This window comes from Sarcophilus harrisii, chromosome 2, assembly GCF_902635505.1.
Source record: "Sarcophilus harrisii chromosome 2, mSarHar1.11, whole genome shotgun sequence".
Taxonomy (NCBI): domain Eukaryota; kingdom Metazoa; phylum Chordata; class Mammalia; order Dasyuromorphia; family Dasyuridae; genus Sarcophilus; species Sarcophilus harrisii.
The window spans coordinates 61366833-61391462 of NC_045427.1; positions in this window are offsets into that span (position 1 = coordinate 61366833).

Consider the following 24630-nt stretch of genomic DNA (forward strand, 5'->3'; position numbering starts at 1 on the left):
TCTGACTATTTCTATTTTGTCTTTCTCTTTCTAAAAATTTGGGCAGTTTTATTTTATGATTCTTGAACTCTGATATATAGGTTTATTCCCCCTCCCTTTTTACTGATAATAAATCATAAAGAAATTTATTTCAAAATAATTTTTAGTATACATATAATTTTACTATTTGCTAAAGATGAAAGCAAATTTCCATGCTACTGAAATGGATGATTATTTTTACATAAAGAATTAAATCCAGGCAGGATATTTGATGCCTTTTTTGGTGCTGAACTTTTCACAACCCCCACATTCTGTTACATGACCTCATATTGGTCTATGATTCACAGTCTAAGAAGCTTTGGTGTACAGGAGCTGCTGGGAACTTTGGGAAGCTATTTGACTCCAAGGTTACATAGCCTGGATGTGTCAAAGACAGGATTTGAACCCACTGAATCTTTATCACTCTATGACCATTTTCTATCTTCTATTCCATGATGCCTTTCATGTGCTGGGGTTGTGGAGAAAAACCTGTTAAACATTTCATATTCTCCAAGAATTTCAATTTGGGGGCAGGAGGTGGGAGGAGATAGTATACAATAGGGGAATATAAGTATCAACCCGATCATTTGTGGCAGAGAAAGGGAAGACCAGGAGGAGAAGGAAAAGCTTATAGGATCAGAGATTTAGAACTGTCAAGTTCATCCTCTTTAGTTTGCAGAATACCCTATTGCCCACCCCCACCCCCTTTTTTAGATTTTCCAAAAATTCTTAAGATTCTTAAAGTTTTGGTCATCCTGCCATCTAGAGGAGGGGGTGGGGGGAAGAAGGGAGAAAATTGGAACAAAAGGTTTGGCGATTGTCAATGCTGTAAAATTACCCATGCATATAACTTGTAAATAAAAAGCTATAAAAAATTTAAAAAAAGATTCTTAAAGTTTTTTTTTCTACTTATTCTTTTTACCAGGTGTTTTTTTTTTTTTTTTTTTTTTTTTGCTATGAGTCAATTTAAATATTCTTTTCATTATGACTTATTTTTAATCTTTTGATTTGTTTCAATATTTCTTGCCTTGTGGAATCACTGTATATTTGATCCATTGTAATTTTCTGAGGAAAACAAACTACTAAAATTTGTATCAAGCTTTTGTACCAAGCTGCTAAAATTTCTTCCCAATTCTTATTTAATTTCTATTTTTCTCTAACATTCTCATTTCTTTGATTAAAAAATAACTTTATTAAAAACTCTCTTTTTACAATTCTAATTGAATATGGTTTTGATTTTATTTGAGGATTTACTTATATTTTGGAGGGAAAGCTTGGGCTTATTCTGGTGCTTTCTTCATAAGAATATTGAGTGTTCTATTTTATCAGACTCTCAAATTCAGTTCAGAGTGGGGACCTGTAAGTTTTCAGAGATCTTCTAAGTGCACTGATATAAAGTAAGTGTGATAATTTTCCCCCTTTATGAGCACTGTAAGTTCCTGACCTGAGTGTCAATTTGAACAGTAAGCAATGTGCTTCCTTCTTTCCTTTGGAGTTTCAGTATGCTGCTACTGAATTCAATCACTATCAGCCAGCTAATGATGAATATTAATAGAACTTTGGGTATCCCCATGGTCTAAGATTCTTGGTCTGATAATTTGTCCAAAGACTTCAGAAAGGACTAAAAACTGGAACTTAGAGCCTGTTTTGCTCTTTGGATCAGTTGCCGCTTGCTTTTAAAACTTTTTCATCTCTTAATATATAGCTTAAAATCTGAAACTAGACCTTATCCCAGATCATTCTCAGCACAGTTTCCTTCCTTTTTCTGCCCTGAATCTGCAACTAGAAACTCACTGGTGAGTATTAAAGCTGCTAGTTGGCACTTCTTCCCATACCTTACATAGAATGCTAATGCGTAACACTGGTGTGGATCCTCACCTTAATATGGTACAGAGCCTCAGTTCTTTTTTTTTTTTTTTTCATTCCATATGTATAGAACTGCTCTTTGTTGCTCTCCTGTGTAAAACATTGTACCTTTTTCTTGAATTTCCCATTGAGATTTTGTCTTTTGGAATTTCCAGAGATGGTGTGTGTGTGTGTGTGTGTGTGTGTGTGTGTGTTCACAAGGAACTTGTACTTCTACAACAAGTAATTCTGAATAGCTAATTATATCTTGATAACAATAATCTTTTATTCCACAGTTGGTTCTTCTGAACCAATAAAGAAACATTATAATCTGGGCTTGATTTCTTATCAAAAGCAGACACTTATAAATGAGATGGAAAACATGGCATGTGAGGAAATTAGTCGCTCTGTATTAAAAATTAGTCACTGATAGAGGAGGAGATTGGACATTATCTCAGTAGACTGAAAGGAGGTTTCAAAATGGTTCAGTGAAATTGTAAGCTGGAAATTATGGAGTAAATTCATTTGAAAGGAGTCAGAGAAGTAAATTGGGAAAGTCTTGAACATGAAAATTCTAAGAATGCACTAAAAAATTTCTGATGAAGAAAATAGAAGAAATGCCTTAAACTACTGAAATGAATTGAGGGCGCACCAAACAATTTAAATATTTTAGACATATCTATCTATAAGGTGGACACATGGGCAGGTCATGAATATACAAAATATTTAATTATTGCCAGAATCATTAAAGCTCAGCATGTGCAGATGGAAAGGAAAACTAATGGCAAGAGAGAGTGTTTTCAGTTATTTTGGAGAGAAAAGTAACAACAAGGTATATTATTTCTAAGGGGCAGGATGATGAATTGCAATGTTAACATTTGTCCAAGTGAAAGTGAATAGCTAAAGAAAAAATATATATACACATACAGACATACATACACACATATGCAATCTATCTCCTCTTTAAAAGAAGATACTATTTGGACTGAAATAATAAAACAAAGGAGGCTATTAGGCAATGGCTACCCAATAAATAGGTCAAGCTTTAAAGAGTACTTGGAGTAGCTGATTTCAATTCACAAGATTCATTTGGGCTACATCTGAGTATTCTGAAAGAAGTGTTGCATATGATCTCTAAAAGGTCATGCAGAACCAAAATATACATCATGTTTCATTTCAGATAGGTGATGTGCTGATTTTCAAGAAAACAAAGAGAATGGAGTTTGCAAGTTATAGGCTAGATAGTTGACCTAATTTAATTGTTAGCAAAATTTATGGAATGTGTTCCTAAAGGGATGTTGTAGAACTAGAAACAGAAGTGTTCAGTCCAAAGAGTGACTTTATCAAGAACAAAATGATACCATATTTCCCTTTTTGCTAACATTACTAGACTGATAGGTTGGGATATGGAATAGATATTATACTTTTCATAATTTCTTGGTAGAACATTTTGTAAGATTTTTGGTCTAGATGAAAATACAATTAGATATATTGAGAACTACTTTTATGGTCAGAGTCAAAGTGAATTAATTAATGGTTTTATATGATCTTGGAAGGAGATCTCCAGTGGAATGACCCAGGCATGTGAGCTTGGTTGGCCTTGTGCTATTTAAAGTTTTTGCCAATGAGTCAGAAACATATAATAGAATATTTTTTTTAAATGTACTGAGGACAAAATGTAAAGAGTCAATAATTAAAATGTGACAGAGTTAGAAGCTCAAAATATATTAATAGATTATAATTAGGGGGCAGATCTAACACGATAAAGTTTAATAGGAATGAATTTAATGTCATATCTAAAAACATCCCATAGTTTTGAGAGAAAAGGAGGGGCAAGGGGAGTAAAATTCTAGCTGTCTTTAAGTATTTCAAGGCCTGTCACTTTGAAAAATTATTAGATTTATTTTTCTTGAAACTAGAAACAGTTTTAAGAACAATGAGGAGAAATTGAAAAATGCAAATTCAGGAAAATAATTCAAATTAGCATTTTCCATAAATACAATTTGCTATAGGGGATGTCAATGGATTTCCTATCCCTTAGGAATTTTGAAAAAGAGGTAAGGTAATATCTTGTAAGATAGAGTATAACAATATTTCTTATATAAGAATGGATAGAATTAGGTGCTCACTGTAGTCCTTTCTAACTCTAAGATCATATAATCACTAAGAAATTATAAGTAGAAATAAAAGTCACTGTCAACAGATCATCAGAGACTGAAGAAAAACAACATAGTTCTATATCAGAAAAATGTTTCAGTTTCTGAGTTTATAAGTAGCAAAGAACTATGTAAATCAAAACTAAAAGATATATTTGTATTTTTGTGGGGACAGTTTTATGACCAGATCCATGAGCCTTTTATGCTTATTTAAAGTTACTTAGAAGGCAGCTGGGTGCCATAATAGACACAGCCTAGGTTTGGAATCAGAAGGATACATTATCATGAGTTGAAGTTTGACTCACAAGAGTTTTTTGGGTTTTTTTGTTTTTCTTCTATTTTTCTTGAGGGTTTTTTGTGGGGGAAATCTATGATTTCTTTTACAACATGACTCGCAGAAATGTTTTGCATGTCTTTACATGTACCTTCTTAAAGGGGGGAAAATTGAAGAGGAAGAAAGAGAGCGTCAGGAACTCAAAGTTATAAAAACAAATGTCAAAAATTTCTTTACAAGTAATTGGGAAAATAAAATATTAAATGAAAGAAAAAAATAAAGTCTGGTTTCAGACAATTTCTATCTCTGTGATACTGGGCAAATTATTTGATCCTTTTTGCCTTAGTTTCTCATCTGTAAAATGAGAAAGAGAATGAAATGACAAACTCCTCCAATATCTTTACTCCCAAAAACCAAAAACCCTAAATGAAGTCACATGGTCAATAATTTTAAACTGACTTTGGTCAGACATGAATAAAACAACTGAATAACAACAGCAAAGTTACTTATCCAAAGTCATATAGTGAGGAGTAGGAGCAAAAATTCAAACTCTGCCAACTAATGGTATTTAATGCCCCTGTTCAATCATATCTCTGCTAAATGTGGTATTACAGAGAGATGAATCATGATCCCTGCCCTCAAGGAATTTACAATCTGTGTTAAGAAACAGAGCACACAACTAAATAAAAAAGACAATAAAATTCTAGGAAGAATACTATAAATGAAAATTTATTGGTGTGTGTATGTATGTGTATACACATATATGTCTGTATATATACATATACAGACACATGTTATATGCCTCTCTATACATCTATGTAAATATATATATATATATATATATATATATATATAATATTATTTATGTATGGGTATATCTATCTATAAACATGTAGCCCTATTAATTTCTCTTGACAATATTATATACCTACATATATGTATGTATATATATATGTGTGTGTGTGTCTATGTATTTATCTAGACGAGGGAATATACATGTGTATGTCATGTGTATACTGTATGTAGCAGAGACCTAGGAATTCACGGGTGTGAGATAGTCCCCGGGCAGTTGGTGGGTATAGTCAAGGAAAACTCCATGAAGAAGATAAACTCTGAGATGGACTTTGATGTATAGATTAGGTTTAGTCAAACAGAAGAAAATCAATTTCAGTCTGAAGAAAGAATTTGAATTAATGTATAGATATAGAAAGGTGAAAATGTATGTTTATGGCGGGGAGTAGAGTGAGAAGAGAATAAGTAGAATAAAACCCTAGAGACATTGGTTGAGATCATTGTACCATATCCTCATAGAATATTATAGCTAGAAAGGTTTTTGGAAAAAAAGGCAATGATGCTCCAGCTGCTAGGACTTTAGATTATGTTGGAAAATGTTCTATAGAATGTTGCAGTAACTTTGAAGATCATCTAATCTAATTCTTCATCTTTGACAGGCAGAATCTGTGTCTCCATTTAGTTATGATCACCCAGGGTCTTTTATACTCAGATGCAATCCTATTTATCATGTGACAATTTATGAGTGAGCCTTAATACTCCCTTCTCTTTAATCCCAAAATAAAATCTTTGAGAAAAAAGTACTTTTTCATTATTAAACTATTGCAAAATATAAAACTCATCTGGATGAGAATCAATACCTACTATACTCTGCTACTCTGTGTTGGGGGAGAAGGGAAGGAAGACTAAAAAAGGTAGTACTTGGCTGACCTATTTCATTCTGCAAAGGAAAATGAATGAATAAAAGAGAGTAGCACTGAGATTTAAAGTCTCCTGTAGCTTTATTTTTTTTCTCATACCAATTCAACCCAGAATTAATTGGGAATATACTCCAACTAGAACTCCATAGGTTGTACCATACCCACACACAAGTGGAATGAGATCTGATAATAATGAAGGCACCTGAGAGATCATGATAGTTCTGCAGGGAAAGAAGTGAATCCTATTTGGAAGAGATTTAACATCAATTAAAACCTGATTTCCCCACATATCTGTTCTGACTTTCATGATTATATAAGGCTTAGAATTTAAGGTAGATAAATTCACATTATGAAATGTAGAATTCCAATTTCAAGTCACCATTGTCCTTCCATTATTATCAATCTCCTCTTGTATGGCAAGGGTGTTATCATCTTCCTTGAATAAGTTTCAATATGCTTCAAAGTCTTTCCTTTTGTTTCAAGACCACAAAGTAACGTGAAAACAAGGAAGCAGAAAATAGAGCAAAGTCAAGACATTGCATAATAGAATTAGAACACTCCAATATAGACCCTACTGACCAGAAACTTGAATTGGAGGGGCAATATTTCTGGTATCACCATCCAGGCATAGGAACTCAGTTTAAAGAAAAGCTTATAAGTAAAATGCCATGCCAAACCCCTTTGGCCATGGCAGTCCAGACTTGGCTACAATGAAATCTGGATTTATATAAAGAGTTTTTCAGAAATCAGAATAGTAATTTTAAAGTGGATATCAAATGAATCTGAAACAAAGAGTCATGAGAACAACCGAGAAAAACAGGAGGAGTTTTGTGGTAGCTCTGCCCATGGTAAATGGAGCTATAGCAGTGAAGACCACCCTCAGGATCCCTATACTGGAAAGGGCAAAGCTAGTTCTTAGAGTAAACTTTAAAAAATAATTTCTGAATAAAAACAAAAACAAAATAAGAAAACAACAAGAACAAAACAAAACAAAACAAAAAAACCCCATAGTATTGATCCATGAAACTACTGAAAAATCATTACGAATACACTATTGAAAAATTTAAGTTTCCTAATTTTGTTAATGACTAGATTCTTCAACATTCCCAAGTGAAATCTCTTATATATTCCTTCTATTTCACTTCCTACTCCCGATCTAATGAAAAAAGAAGTTTCATTCTGTTCATTGATTCCTCCTTCTAAGTTTTAGTCAGCAGGGAACACTGGATCTTCAAGGATGAAACACGAGTAGCAAAATGAAACAAAAAAGGGTGCATACCGGAATGGGCAGTCTAAGCCTGGTCCTGAAATAATAACAACAAAGAAATAATAACTGTAATGATAATGTTGATGATGATTTATATAGCACTTATTTTTGCAGGGAACTATGCTAAGTTCTTTACTATTATCTCATTTGAACCTCACAACAACCCTAGAGAGGTTCAATTACATCCTCATTTTATGTATGAGGGAAATTGAGACAGACTCACTCATGGTCACATTTCTAGTAAGTGTAAGAATCTGGATTTGATCTTAAATCTTGACTCTAGGCCTGGAACTTTACTTTTCCAACTAGCTGCCTGCAACATATTACTTTTGGATGATCATCAGCTGTACCATCAGCTAAATAATCCCAGGATTTCTGAAATGTCTGCATACACTGAAATAATAAGGAAAGAGACTTTATCAGTTCATCAAGTCAGAAGGTGACCCTTAAATAGCTTCTACATGTTTTGAACTGTAACCACCATGGTCATGCAACAAATAGGTAACACTGAAGAGCATCAGAATTGGTTTCCATTCATCAATGTCAATCAGTCATCTATCCAGCACACTTTCTATAGTAGAACCCTTCATCTTCCAAAGTTATCCTTAATCCAAAACAGGAGAGCCCAGTCTGATTAGGACTCAATAGGACTAATAAAGGCTTCAAATGTCCAAGGAGCTGTTGACTAGGACTAAGGCAAGGCAAATAAAACTAAACCTGGCAAAGAACATATCTTGGAAGACATTCCTCCAACCCCATGGATATCTATGCCCAAGCAAGAGGCTTTCTAGGCAGGGTGATTGTCACAATTATAGATAATTGTACTTGTACTTTTCTTAGCTTTTGTAGGAAGTGCTGTTAAGCACAGGTGATACTTTTCTCCATTTCTACAAGTATATCTTGAATTCTTAGCCCTTATTGAAATTTATTTTGATCTCTAGACTTCCGGGGCAATGCCAACTTTATTTCACTGTGATGGTTGATAAAGATGATCACTCTCTTTTGCCAGGGTACTTAATTCTTTAAGCTCCAGACCTTGATTAATGAATCTTATATTATAAGACCTGCAATCCTGCAAACACAAGCTTTCAGGAAGCATCTGGGCTTTTAGAAGCTCTTCCATTTACTAAGTAAAACAATTTATAACTTTCCATTAATGTAGAGCAAGGGGAAATGTTTGGAATAACTTTCATCATGCAGAATCTCAGAATCTGAAAGCTAGAATGGACTTTATGGATCATCATTCAATACCCTTTCTGAGACTCAATTTCCCCATCTAAAAAAAAGAGATGGGGCCAATCTATAATGGCCTCCCTTCTCTAAATTCATTGACTCCTAAATTTTATCTGAGAGTAAACTGATCCTAATAGAAACTTAGAAAGAATTACATACCCAGTGTCTTCTGAGTGCAAATCCTTTGTTTTTTTTCCTACTGTACCACATTATATCCTCATCAAAGCAACAGAAATTCCAGAATTACTACCAGTAATATCAGTGTTAAAAATTAAGCATCTGTAAAATGCTATCCATTTCCAGAAAATAAAAAAAGTGATACAATATGAATAAAGATTGAAGTACATTCTCCCCCCCCATTTCCTCATTATTTTGGTCTGTTTCATTTGCAAGAAGGCTAATATAGACACATGTTTTTTATGACAATACATGCATAATCTGTAGCCCATTGCATGCTTTCTCAAGGATGGAATAAGAAAGTAAAATAAGGGAATTTGGAAGTTCTTTTTAAACTGAATGTTAAAAATATTTTCACATATAATTGGAAATATTTTTAAAATAATTGTGCATCCATCACTGTTAGATAAGCAGAATGATAAAAGCAATACACAAAAGATCACAAAAATGAAAAGAAAAAAACCTGAATGTTACAAAATTTTGAAGATGCAATAAAAATGATATGTCAGATCTAGCACTGAGTCTGAAGTCAGAAAGAACTGAGGTTAATCTAAGATATTTATTGAATAACCTTCAATAAATCAGTTTATGTCTATCTTCCTCAGTTTCCTCAAGTATAAAATGGGGATCATAAGAGCACTTACTTCACAGGTTTATTATAAAGATTACTTTTTAGAGTGTTTGGCCTGTGCATGCATAATAGTAAATTCTTGTTCCCTTCTCTTAAAAGTTAAGTTCCATGGTTGTAGAATACTGAATATAAAATATTTGATATGGTAGTTGGTTTTGTTAAAAAAAATCTGTTAGAATAAATGACTGACTGGAATGGGTCAAGTTATTTTCAGAAATGAATGATTTAACAACAAAAGACAAGTAAAAAATACAATTAAAGTTCACCAATAACATACAGTTTGTTGAAACAGAAAATATCTAGACCATTCCCAGGCACAAAGAATGACTTTGCCAAAATATAATTTTGTCAATTATATGCCATTTCTGTCAACCACAATATTTGCTCAAGTAGTTGAAAAATGGCACAGTTATATTGTGGTTTTAGTTTTATTATTTATTATCAGTATAACTTAGCAGGTATCGGAGCCCTGGATTCATCACCTATACTTCTTTAATGCTCCAAAGGACTTGTGATTTTATTGGTATGGAAATTATCTCCACTGACCCAGATTGCAAATTCTCTAAGCCTTTAGAAACAGCTTTTGCAAATTTCTGTGACTGGAAAAACAAAAAATGGATGAATCATTCTTTCATGGTTAACATTCTGAGGTCAAACATAAGGGTTGGCTTGTCAGTTCCTTGGAAAATACATACATATAGAATGTTATTTGGAATATATTGAAAGTCTTTCTAGCTTAATGAAAAATGCATATCTAGCACTCCATTGATATGGCATAGAATTAGAGATCCCACTGTGAATCTTTAGTGGAAGAGGAAAATTTGATACAGCTTATCAAGGTATTTGAAGGGATATACTTATAACATCTATTATGGACTTTATTTAGCAGAAAGACATTAAACTTGCCTCTGTAAGCTTTATGCAGTCATAACTTTCAACAGTACCACTTGAATCTACTAAAATGTAATTACGGATATATATATTTTTTTTATTTTTAGTTTTGGACATTTTTAAGAAATAAAGAAAAATATGTAGACCATCGTTAATATTAAGTTTAGGTTTTCTAACACTAATATGAGGCAATTAAGATCTCTTTGTATTTAAATTTGACACTACTGGTTTAGAGGATAACTTAAGATAAATATATATTAAAGAATTTTGATACATCACTGTTTTACATATACATATATGTATACATAAACTACTATTAATGTTATTCTAATAGCACTATGGAGAGATTCAAAAATAAGACCTCTAAACTCTTGGCCTAGCACTTAGTAGAAGCTTTGATATGTGCACACTTATTTATTTAACAATATGAAATATTATCTATTTTTAATATAGGTACTGAAAATGATATGAGTTTTCATAGAAAGTGGAAAAAAAACATTTTTTCAACTTTATTGTTTTTTCAATTCACATTTTTCTCCATTTAATGTGAGAATCCATTTAATAAAGAAAAAGAAAATCATTTTTTACAAATATGTATGGTCCAACCAAACAAACTAATATCTTTATCAAGTTCAAAAAAGCTATACCTTATTCTCCATATGAGTCAATCGTCTTTCAGTCAGGACATGACTTCATTATTAGTTCTCTTAAATCATGCCTTGTCACTGCATTGATCAGAGTTCAAAGTTGTCAGTGTTTATAGTTCTGTTATTTTTATATAAATGTTACTGTTCATTCTATTCACTCCATTTTATGTCATTTCACAGAAGCCAGAAAGAACATTTTTCCAGGGGAAGTCAGGGAAGACTCCAAGGAAGAAGAAACACTTGTTTGTTTTTGAAAGATAATAGGATTTCAATAGGAAAAAATGAGAGGAGTGATTATTTAACATACTAAACTATGTGCAGTATAATAATGTCACCATAATGATCATTACCATCACCACTACTATCATCATCATCATCAGTATTGGGCATGACAAGTTTTAATATCTTCATTTGCAAAGTGATAATAATATCATATTTAAAACCCTATTTGAGGTTTGTGAAGAAAGATTTTTTCAACATATAAATAAATATAAAGTGTGTGTTATTATTTAAATTTGATTTTCTATAAAACTCTCTCATTATAATTATTATAGCTACCACTTTCATAAATTCCTGTTCGGGTGGGGTTTTCGTCATCAAATTCTCCTTAATGGAAAAAACAAATATCTAGAGAGTAAAGGGACCCTTGGACATCATTTAGTCTAACTCCCACACTTTTTTTTTAAGTAGAGGAGACAGTTGAAAATCTGTTAGGTGAAATCTATAAAGTCAGATTAGAACTCCGCTTTTGAAACTCTTGGTCTAATGCACTATGCTATGGTCTTGAAAAACCTATGCCTTTTACTTGATTTTATTCATAGTTAGTCTTAAAATATTTTCTGAATTTGTGAAATTGTATCTGATTCCCATCATTATTACTTCTCTTTCCTTCCTCAATTAAACTTGAATTAATTTATCAGCATATATGCTCTCTCTACTACTTGGGATTAAGGACAAATGTATCTTACTCTTTGTATTGTAGGGCCTAACAGAAAGCCTTGCAGGCCTTTTATAAACGTTTCTTGAATTTTATAGATTTTAAAACAGTAGAAACTATATGATATTGTAATGGATTCTGAAGTGATCAAAATTGAAAATAAGTAACCCAATCTAATCTAGAAAACAAGAGTCCCACCCAGCTGTATGACTTCCTTCCTCCCTAACCCCTCTTCTCTCCCTTTCTCTGTTTCCTTTTGTTTCTTTAACTGTACCATGCAAATTTGGCTTAAGTCAAGTTTGCTTAACTTTTTGTGTGTCATGACTCACTTTAACAATCCACTGAAATCTAAGGAGTCCTTCTCAGAATAATGTTTTTAATGTACACACATTTTAGTTATAAAGGAAACCAATTATCCTAAAATAAAGTTATCAAAATATTAAATGCCAAAATTCACAAACCCCAGATTAAGAATCCCTGTACTATATTGTTGTTAATTTCCTTTAAAGTTCTAGTATTTTATGTTTCATTTTTGCAACTCTAAAATTCTATGAGTCCTCTAAAATTGTCTAAACATCCTGAGAGGAAAAGTGCTCTTATAATCATCTTCCTTATGTCTTTGGATCAATGCAACACAATTTAAATTATCTAGAAATAATTTTTTGTTCTTGGCCTCATGGTTAAGAATAGGTATGTAGTCTGATGATTAATTTAAAACTGATATATTTTATAGAAACCACTGCCAATTAGATGAACTGTCATAATCTTTCCACAAACTTGTTGCCATGAAGCTTCTGTTTCCAAAGGTTATAAAGGCTTCAGTTGAGAATAATTGAACCTGCAATATCAACACTTCTGTAAGCAGCTGAATATTGACAAAACCATCCAGGGATTTATCAGCTTTTAAGATATCTCATGGAGATATCTCATGGATTGTAGTTTGTGCCTAGACAGATACAAGAAATTTCTGGGCAAGAATTTCACACTTGGAATATAATGATATTGCCTCCATAAAGGTCATATTGTACAAATCTAATAGTATTTGGAATATTTACTATATTGTAACATCACATTTTAAAACAAAAACTGTAAAACTGAAGTTCAATTCCAAGAGGGAAATATGAATAATAAGAGGATTAGGGACCATGTTCGACTTGGGTCTGTTGAAGGAAATGGAAATGTTTAACTGGGAGAGGAATAGACTTGAGATAGATAAAAAGGTCATTTTAAATATCTGAACATTTATTATAAGGGAGACAGATGATTTGAGTACTCTGCCAGTAGCCATGATATGTTAAGGGAAAAAAGACCTAAAGGATATTTCTATCATGTTTGGTAGATATTTCATAGAAAAATGAGAGGATGGCATGAATAAGTAGATGAGAAAGGATGAATAGACTATGATCTATTAATAAGAGGAATAACCACATCGGTGACTGCACAGATGTTTGGACATATTAGGGCATCATACAAAAGATGACATAAATGTATTCTTACATGGTCCCAGAAATAACAATATATAAAATTTGCAGAGAGAGTAAGACATTTCAGTTCTATGTAAGATCACACTTCCCAGTGAAAGGAGAAATGTGAAAAGTAGATGATCTCCCTTAAACTAATTCTGCATTAATGAAAATCTTTAAATGAAATAAAATTCATTCAATAGTTCATTGTGCTTTTTGATAATTTATGGACAATATTGTACCAGGGATGAATGGTGTAGTATTCATCGGATAAACTGATCTCTAAGGTTGTTTTCATCTCTAAACATTCAATAGCTCTTTTGCAAACACAACCCTAGTATACCCAACACCCCAAAATTATTAAATGTCATAGATTTTCATTCTATGAATCTATGTGCAAAATTATTTGTATATAGTGGAAAATCCATTGAGTTCAGAATGAATAATTCTTGTGTTCAAATTCTGTTTTTGCTCCAAAGGAACTATGTGATCTTGAATAAATTACTTCTTTTCTTAGACTAACTTCAAAATGAAGGAATTAACTGTTTGATATTTAAGTTCCTTTTTAGCTCACATATTGCATGGCTAATAATTATTATTTTACAAAAACAATTAGAAACTTCCAGGCCACAATATCAACAAGGTGGAGGACTAGACATTTTCTTGGATCCACATGGTTTATCAACACTCTCCAGACCACAAATTATACTCCAATGATAACATATTTATTTTATCTAGTACATTAGGAACACAAAAGCAGATTCAAGAACAACAACACTAACAACAAGAAAACTCCATGCCCTAACACCTACCTTGAATTCACTCAGAAACCTCTTTCTAAGAGGTTTTTTTTAGAACTTACGAGGATGAACTGGCTTGGAACCAAAAACAAAATCATACTCAAATTCTCATTTTCTATATCTAATGCCATGAAGAACCAAATCCTAAACCACAAAAACTTGCTGAAGTCTTGATAACCAGTTCTACTGCAATGAATTCTGTGTAGCAAAGGACCTCTGAAGCAGAATAGAGTAACATAGGGAATAAGAGATGATTGGGCTTGAAATAAAAGTCTACTCCTTATTCTGACTCTCTCCAATTCTTTCAGGGTATTGGAGATGCAAACTGTGAAGGACAGAAATTAGTCAGATTGTAATGTCACCAGAAGTATTATAGGATATTGAATATAGGGGACTGTATGCATCTATTCATGAAGGACTCAGCATTACAACTGGGGTTGGTTAGTTCTGACTCAAAAAAATTATTTGGGGAAGAAATCTATGCTGGTAAACTAGGAAATGCCAGTGTAAGAGGAGACTGAAATACTTTGAGATTCATTCCCTAAGGAAACTGCTGTTAAAGAGAGGAAGTCAGAAAATGAGCAACAGGGAAAGTATAATGAAAAAAAAAATGGTTGAAATTTACAAAGATCTCAAGGGAAAGAGAATTCAGAAACTTTGTGTTTAATAAAGAGTACAAACATTAACAGGAAAATGATATATGGCCTCCAGAATTTTATAAAAATCAAGTTTCTATGAACATAAGCTACAAAACAAAGAATACTTGATGAGGCAGATGAATTTGAAATGTAATAAGGCAGCATATTGTTTTTGAGAGGCTTAAAAGAAAAATGATAATTATGGGAGTGTATTTTTATGACATGCGTAAGAAAAAAAAAGGAGCATAGAAAACTTGGAATCTACAATAGTAACTCCAACCAAAGAAATGAGAGTATTTAAAGAGAAGTGAAGGCTAATCTAAAAGAAGAGAAGGAAAAAAAACAACACTAAAAGGATCATGTCACCTAATCAAGAAAAGTCTTGAAAATAGAATATATAAAGGAAAAATAAGGATTATACGTCTACCAAAAGAAAATAAGTCAAAAACTCTCAACATCATAATTACTATAACATAATATAAGAAAACTTTTTAGACCTTCTGAACTCAGAAAATGAAATTACATTGGAAAAAGCCATAATCCACTTCAAGGTTAGAAAAGGTGGGGGAGGGAACATTTAAACAAAACAAACAAGACAAATAACCATACAAAAAGCGAGAAGATATGTCAAGATACATAGTGGATAAATTTAATGAAAACAATAGATACTGCAAGGAATTCTGTAAGGAATTCATGAAGAAGACCCTATAATATAAAGGAAAGAAAATGCAAATAACTCAAGACAATTTTAGCCATTATCAGAAAAGCATGAAAGAGTGAGATATGTTCTAAAGAGCCTAGTGCTTTTTAGGATGTAGCCTCAAATGCATCACCTCCTTTGCAAATCAGGGAGGGGGAAAAAATAAAATAAAAAGAAAAAAGAAAAATAAATAATTACTCACAATCCAATAATAAAGAGGTGTTCAAAATATTATTTGATATAAATCTAAACCTGAAGAGATTATTTGCTTCTTGAACACCTCATATAACTGGAATAAAAGAATGGTATATGAATGAAACAGCCAAGAACAACAACAATAGAAATACAGCAAACATACCAAAAAGTGACTTTCTAAAGGTACAATTAGTAAGAAAAAAAAGGTAAAGGTCAAGGTAACAGTGGAGAGAGATATGTCTGAAGCATTATGGCTAGAACCTTGTTAGAATCAGTGTAGTCATTACCTAATTAATAAATGTCTGGGGGATATAAACAGTTCACAAAAGAAAAATTTCAAAAAATTAGCATTGAAAAATGATCCGTATCATTAATAGTAAGATAAATGTAAATCAAGGTAACCCTAAGAATGTTCACCCCTTAAAATTTGGCAAAAATGACAAGAAAAATTGACCTACTCTATATCTTAAGGGCTGTGGAATGATAGGCATGCTGATATATTGCTGGTAAAGCTGTGAGATGATATAACCATTTTGGAAAAAATAATTTGGAATTATGCAAATAAAGTGCTTAAAATGTCCAAACATTTAGAACCAGAGATTTTATTACTAGGCTTATACACCAAGGAAGTCATTGATAAGAAAATTTATATTACATCAAAAATATTTATAGCAGCACTTTTCATTGATAGTAAAGAATTGGGGAAAAGATAGTTATTGATTAGTCTATGGTTAAACAAATAGAGCATATAAATTTATGTAATATTGTACTATAAGAAATGATCCCTGTGGTAAATTCAGAGAATCATGGAAAGAGCTAAATATAAAGATGTGGAATGATGTAAAGAGAACCAAGAAAGCTATCACAATGATTTGCAATAATGTAAATAGAAAGAACAACTACATACAAATGAATCAAAATGTGACTGTAACCAAAGTATAGAGATAAAGCTTAAGTAGAATGGAGAGATATAAGAAGATACTGCCAACATACTACTTTATAAAGGTGAGAAGTTCATATGTGTTATACATTGCACATCTTTTCAGACTTGTTCAATATATTGATAAATTATGATGATTTTTTTTTCTTTTTCTTATTTGCGTTTTAAAAAAATCTATTTGTTACATACAATAGTGCTCTGGGAAGTGAAGAATGATGGGGAAAAAGCAAGGGCTGATAGAAACAGAAATAAGTAATGTCAGAACCCAGAGTGGAATCAAATTATTTCGACTCAACATCTCTGTTCTTTCCACTATGCCATATTTTCTCTTTATAATAAAGCTTCACAATTATAAGGTGGTTTAATGTTTATGATAGATTTTTCTTACATCAAGCACTGATATTGATTTTGTAAATACTCTTTGTCTTTCATAAATGAAGAAGTAAAGATTCAGAGGGGGGAAAGAAGATTTTCTGACCAAAATAATAGGACAAATAATCACAAAAAATATGTGTGTATGTATATATATATGTATATATTTGCATATATTTGTGTATATATACATACACATACATATATATGGCAATATACACAAAAATATATGCAAACATGCATACACATATTTGTGGTTTCTGTACAACGTTTCCAATTGGGGTTTTCTTGGCAGAAAATAATGGAATGGTTTATCATTTCCTTCTCCAGATAATTTTAGTTGTGAGGAAACTAAGGCAAAATAGGTCAATATACTTGCCCAGGGTCACATAATATTAAGTGTCTGAGGCCAGATTTGAACTGAGAAATGTGAGTCTTTCTGAGTTCAAGCCAACATTCTTCCCGGAATTTTTCAGCTACAATGCAATATCTCTCAATAGTGAAATATATCTCATCTACCCCTGCCACCTTGCATTTCCATTAGTTTGGTGACAAGCTATTGTTTCCCAGAAAACTCTTCTCTTCTACAGTCTAAGCATTCCTAATTCTTCTAAATGATCCTTTTATAGTTAATGAATTGAATTAAAATTTAACCATTTGCTATTTTTAGCAGCATTTTCAAACCTTAAAGTTTAACATTTCTAATTGTTAAAGTATACTAAAAGAGCTATACAATTAGAATTTTACCATTCTTCATATGTGATAAATTTTATATTAATAGAATGGCTATGGCCTATGAGAACTATAAGCTGTTGTTTTTGATTTGTACTCAGAGAGATTTTAATCTCATTTACCATTCTCTAAAACTCTGTTTTGCATATAAATAAGGGGCCCCTAAAATTGATCTGTTTTGCTCAATTATAAAATGCCTCATTTTGAAGCCTCGGGGTAATTTATTATACAAAATCTGCAGTCAAGGAAGATGTACTGCATTATACTTAATCTTATCAAATTTCTGCTGATTTTTAATGACAATGTCTGTTTATCATAATTATTATGAGTTGTCTAGGTTAATAAAATCAGGAGACCTATGCAGGACTCTAGCATTTTCAAATGTTAAACCTATTATTTATGTATGGTCATCAGATACCAGCTGTCCCTCATAAGACATACAAAGTTACCCATTTTAGGACTCTTTTTCCTGTCACAATTGCTTATGGCTTAGAGCTAGTATGTAAAATAAACTAATTATAAACTCAGCAACTTTTTGAAACTTCTAAAAACAATCTACTGCTGAACCCCAAATGGTAGTATATACTAGAAAAGAAACCAGTGATGATTATAAAAACTGAAATAATTGATATTCTTCAATACTTCAAATAATTTTTTAATTTTTAGAGTTATGGTCTGATAAGGTGAAAAGTGAGCTGGGTTTGAAATTAGAGGACATAAGTTCAAGTGTGACCTGAGCAAATCATTTGTATCTCAGTTTCTTATCTCTGTATCGAAGGGTGTAAACGTGTTCTAAAGTTTATAATAATTTGATATTTATGATTATGTTTTCCTATAATGGATGTTGCTATTCTATTGAATGGAATGGGTTGACTTTTCTCTTTGGTTTAATTATTGATTTTGTGGACTGCTGAAACTAAAACTATTATCACTCAGTGGCCAGATTTCTAGGGATGAGCCTCTCTCTAATAGCCAGGTCAGTGATCATGTGAAAGGACTATAGTCCATTAGCTAGACTCATTTCAAAATCATTTCAACATGGAGAGACCTTGTGGAGTTTGTGCTACATTGGTATAGCTTTAAAAACCTTGAGTTTCTTCCATTAGCATCAAGGTGGAATTTTAATGAAAGAAGAAAAATGATGATCATTAGTATATAGTTTAAAGGAAATGCAGATATATAATGGAAATGAAAGAAGGCTGAATGGAGGGTTTGACACAATATTTAATTTTTAAAGGATGAAAGAAGCACTGGGCTTGAACTCTTTGGTTAGAGAAAGTGAAAGCATTACCCATTTGTTGAAATACCCAGAGGCACAGTCAAATATGTAATAAGGGAAAAAATCTCTAATAATTAGTGATGCCCAAAAATGTAATGAGCTCCTTTAGGAGATGGCAAATTTCCTATTACTAAAGATATACAAGCAGATACTGAGTAAATAGCCACTTGCTGGATATGTTTTAAAGATGTTTCATGCCAGGAATGGTTAATTATCAATTTGAGCATAGAATCATAGATTTAGACTAACCCACTTTTATTACAGATGAAAAAACTGAGGCCCAGAAAAGTTAATTTTATAAAGGACAGTAGTAATGAAGAAGGCAGTACTTAACAGAGAAGTATTTGAAACCATTCTCTCTTTTTTAAATCCTACTTATCCAAAGTAAGTAGTAGGGCAAATGTTCTCCAGTGACCTTTGGAATTCAAGATGTGAAAATGATGCAAGAAAAAAATTAAGACAAAATCATGTGGGTATAGGGAAGGGTTATTAATTCTTATAATGGCTCAGTTGAGTTTTAAAACAAAATGTCAGTTATGTTATATTATTATTTAAAGAAATTTTAAAACAGTATTTTAATTTCCCCCAGTAAAATGTCAAGAAGATATTTTCATTCTTTTTTGCAAGATTTTTTTCTTCTAATTTATTGCCTTTTCCTCCTTCCATCCTTCCTTCTTCCCTCCTTCCCATTTTCTTCTTCCAAAGATGGTAGGCAGTTTGATATAGTTTATACACGTGATACCATATAAAGCATATTCCCATATTACTTATAGTTATGAAAGAAACAGGTCTAAAGGGAAAAAAGTACAAGAAAAGATGAAATAAATGAAAAATTGCTTCTATCTGCATTCTGAGTTTATCAGTTGTTTGGTTATAAATAGCATTTTCCTTTATGAATGATCTGTACTTTTCTGGGATCACTGTGTCTCTGAGGAGAGTCAGTTATAGTCTATCATCACATCACATTGCTAATATTGTGTACAATGTTTTCCTGCTTCTGCTTATTTTTCTTTACATCAGTTTGTACAAGTTTTTATTGGTTTTTCTGAAATCCGTTTCTTCATCATTTCTTATTGCACAATAGTATCCCATTATGTTCATATAAAACAGCTTGTTCAACCATTCCTCATTTGAGGATATCCCCTCAGTTTTGAATATTTTGCCAGAATGAAAAAGTCTGTTATACATGTTTTTACACAAGTAGGTCCTTTTCTTTTTTTTCAAATCTCTTTGCAATATTAACGTAGTTGTGGCATTGCTGGGTCAAAGAGTATGCAATGTTTGGTTGTCCTTTGTACATAATTCCAAATTGCTCTTCAGAATGTTTGTTTCAGGTTCACAACACCAACACCACCAATAATTTATTAGTATCCTTATTTTCTCACCTGCTTCCCATCATTTATCACTTTCCTTTTTGTCATATTATCCAATATGATAGCTGTGAAGTGGTATCTCATTATTTTTTAATTTTTCATTTCTCCAATAAAAAGTGATTTAGAGCTCAGTTTCTTAAATTTTGGTTCATTACCCCATATAGGGTCTTGTAACTGAATGAAGTTATTATTTATGATCAGGAAATGTTTGATTTTTATACCTATTTTATATACTTATGTACCCAGGATCATGTAAAAATTGTGGAGGTGAAAAGGGATAGTGAATGGAAAATATTTAACAAGACTTGATTTAGAGCCCTTCTTCATATGCTAATAGTTAGCTTTGATTTCTTCATCTGAAAACTGCCTGTTCATATCCTTTCACCATATATCTACTGGGGAATTACTTCTATTCTTATAAATTTGACTCTGTTCTCTATGTATGTGAGAAAGGAGACTTTAACTTCTAATACATGCTATCAAGATTGTTTCTTAGCTTTTTGCTTTCCTTTAATTTTGTTTGCTTTGGTTTTGTTTGTACAAAAGGTTAAAACTTAGTAGAATTAAATTTATTTATTTTGCATTTCACATTACTTTCTATCTCTTTTTTGATCATATATTTTCATGATTCCCATAGGTCTGACAGTAGTCTATTCCCTTTTCTTCTAATTTGCCTCTGATCTTATCTTTTATATCTAAATTATGCACACATTTTAATGTTATCTTTGTATATGGTGTGAGATGTTGGTCTATATTTTGTGTTATGTTGCTTTTCAGTTTTGGTAGCAGTTTTTGTCAAGTAGGTACATCTTATCCCAAAAGCTGGGGTCTTTGGATTTATCAAACACTAGGTCACTTTTGTCATTGATTACTGTGTTTTATGTACCAACTCTATTTCACTGACCCACTACTATTTCTTAGCTAATGTGAATAGTTTGGATGATTACTGCATTATAATATAGTTTAATATGTGGTATTGCTAGGCCACCCTTCTTCCTCCCACCCCCAATTTAATTTCCTTGATATTCTTGAGCTTTGGCTCTTCCAGATGAATTTTCTTGTTATTTTCTCTAGCTGTATAACAATTGTTTTTGTAGTTTGATTGGTATGACACTGAATAACTAAATTCATTTAGATAAAATTGTTAGATAGAATTAGCTAGAATTATTATATTGCCTTGGCTTACCCATGAGCAATCAGTATTTTCCCAGTTGTTTAGATCTATTTGTACTGAAAGTGTTTTGTAATTTTTTCATATAGTTGATAGGTTTGTCTTGGCAGGTGGATTCTTATGTATCTTATATTGTTCACAATTATTTTAAATGGAATTTCTCTAATTCTTGCTACTGGGATCTGTGGGTCATTAAAACTGTTGATGATTAATGTGGATTTATTTTATATCCCACAACTTTCCTAAAGTTGTTAATTATTGCAAGTAATTTTTCAGTTGATGCACTGGGGTTCCCTAAGTATGTGATCTCTAAGTAGTTGCAAATAATGATAGTTTTATTTCCTCATTCAACACCTTTTAAAAATCCCTTTGGTTTCTTTTTCTTCTCTTATTGCTGAAGTAACATTTCTAGTACCATTTTGAATATTGGTGATGATGATATTGATGATGATAATACTGGGCATTCTTGATTCACCCTGATCTTAGTAGGAAAGCTTTGGTCTATCCCGTTTATAGTTGTTTACTGATCATTCTAGATAGATATTATTCATCATTTTAAGGAACACTCCCTTTATTCTTATATTCCCTAGTGTTCCCCAAAAGAATGAGTGCTGTTTATTTTCAAAAGCATTTGCAGCATCTGTTGGCTTTCCCATTGAAATGACAATTATATATTGATATTTTTCCCAATACTGAATCAACTTTGCATACCTGGTATAAATCCTACCTAATCATAGAGTATAATTATTGTGATATAGTGTTGTAATCATCTTGCTAGTATTCTGTTTAAAAGGTTTGCATGAGTATCCATTCAAAAAAATAGTCTATAATTTTCTTTCCCTGATGTATCAGGACCATATTTGTGTCATAAAAAGAGTTAGATAGAGTTAATTCTTTGCCTATTTTTTCAAAGGATTTGTATACTATTGAATAAATTGTTCTTTAAATGCCCAGTATGTAGAGGGTGGGAACTCTGGAGAAGTATACTTGAAACAATGATACTTACAAGGTATTAAGTCAGTGGAACAGAAGAGATGATGGTTCTTTAGTTCACATATATACTTAGTACTTAGTATGGCGATGTAATGGTTTTCTAGTTCACACATATTTAGTATGCTGTAATGATGTAATTGTAATAGAGTATTAAAGGACTGAGAGGATTGAAATGAGACATTCCATTTTTGACTATTCTCTTGGTGGCTCTCCTGCCTCCTGAATCCTCCACTGAGATCAAGGTTGGTCCTGAGGTCCTTCAGAATGCTAGCCCAAACATTACACCAGTAGAATTCACATAAACACATATGGTCCTGGAAATTTTTCTTATGAAACTTGTTAATCACTTGTTTGATTTTTTTTTTTTTTTGCTAAGATGGGGTCACTTCAGGATTTCTATTTCCTGATTTGTTAATCTAGGTAACATATTTTTTGCAAATACTCATTAATTTTGCTCAGATTGTCAGATTTGTTGGAATCTAATTGGGCAATATATTTCCTAATGATTAATTTCTTCTTCATTGTTACTCACTTTACCCTTTTCATTTTTGGTACTGGATATTTCTTGTTGTTTTTGTTTTTGTTCTTGTTCTTATTTCAGTTCTTCCTCTTCTTATTATTCTTGTTCTTGTTCTTCTTTTTCTCCTCCTTCTTCATTCTCAAAGCAGTATAGGATTCACATTCTTAAAGTAGAAGTTCAGCAAATTACAAGAAGTAACAGACAAAACTATATTAGTAGGGAAACTCAATTGCCTCCCTCTCAGAACTAAATAAATCCAAACAACAACAACAAAAACACAGGAAAGAAACCACATTAATCTTAACTTTGATTTTCAGGATTTCTAACTTGATGCTCAATTGAGGATTGTTAATTTGTTATTTTAGCTTAAACAACATAAACTTAATTGCATATTTAATTCATTGATCTGTTGTTTTCCCAGTTTATTGATATAAGAATTTAAACCAATACATTTTTCCCTAAGTGACACTTTGATTAAATACTATAAATTTTAGCATGTTCCCTTATTGTTGTCATTTTTTAAATGAATATATATTTACCATTGATATTACTCCATTGCTTTGGTATCTTTTAGCAACATGGAATTTCTTTCCAATCTCATTTATTTAGTTCTATTTTTGCTTTTACTTTGTCCGAAATCAAGATTAATACACCCACCTTTATTTTTTTAGCTTCAGCTGAAGCATAATAGATTTTGCTCTGATCTTATTTTTAGTCTCTGTGTTTCTCTCTGCTTTAACTATATTTTCTGTAACAGCCTTTGATACTATCTGTTATGAGGGCTAATGGAAAATTATATCAAAATTGGATTGCTCTGGAGAAGTTCATCAGTATAGTATGTCAATATCATTATAGCATGCTTGCCTGGATTCTGGAAAATGGACAATGATCTCTAGCTTTCCTAGTCACCACCGGAATGAAACAAGTCTGTGTGCTTGCTCCCATGCTTGCAAATTCTTCAACTTGAAAAAGCTACAAGCCAAAACCAAAGTGGAGAGAGTGTTGGTACATGATTTTTTTGTTTGCAGATAAATGTGAACTCAATGCAGTTTCCAAAACAGAGAGGCAACAAAATATGGATCAACTTTTTGCTGCTTGTGTTTATTTTAGCTTACCAAATACCTTTTTTTAAATTATTATTTTTATTTTTTAACGTATTTTTATTATAATAACTTTTTATTGACAGAACCCATGCCAGGGTAATTTTTTTTACAACATCATCCCTTGCACTCACTTCTGTTCCAATTTTTCCCTCCCACCCTCCACCCCCTCCCCTAGATGGCAAGCAGTCTTATATATGTTGAATATGTCGTAGTATATCCTAGATACAATATATGTGTGCAGAACCAAACAGTTTTCTTGTTGCACAGGGAGAATTGGATTCAGAAGGTAAAAATAACCCGGGAAGAAAAACAAAAATGCAAACATTTTACATTCATTTCCCAGTGTTTTTTTTTTTTTTTTTCCCTTTGGGTGTAGCTGTTTCTGTCCATCATTGATCAATTGAAACTGAATTAGGTCTCTTTGTCAAAGAAATCCACCTCCATCAGAGTACATCTTCATACACTATCGTTGTTGACGTATATAATGATCTCTTGGTTCTGCTCATTTCACTTAGCATCAGTTTATGTAATTCTTTCCAAGCCTCTCTGTATTCATCCTGCTG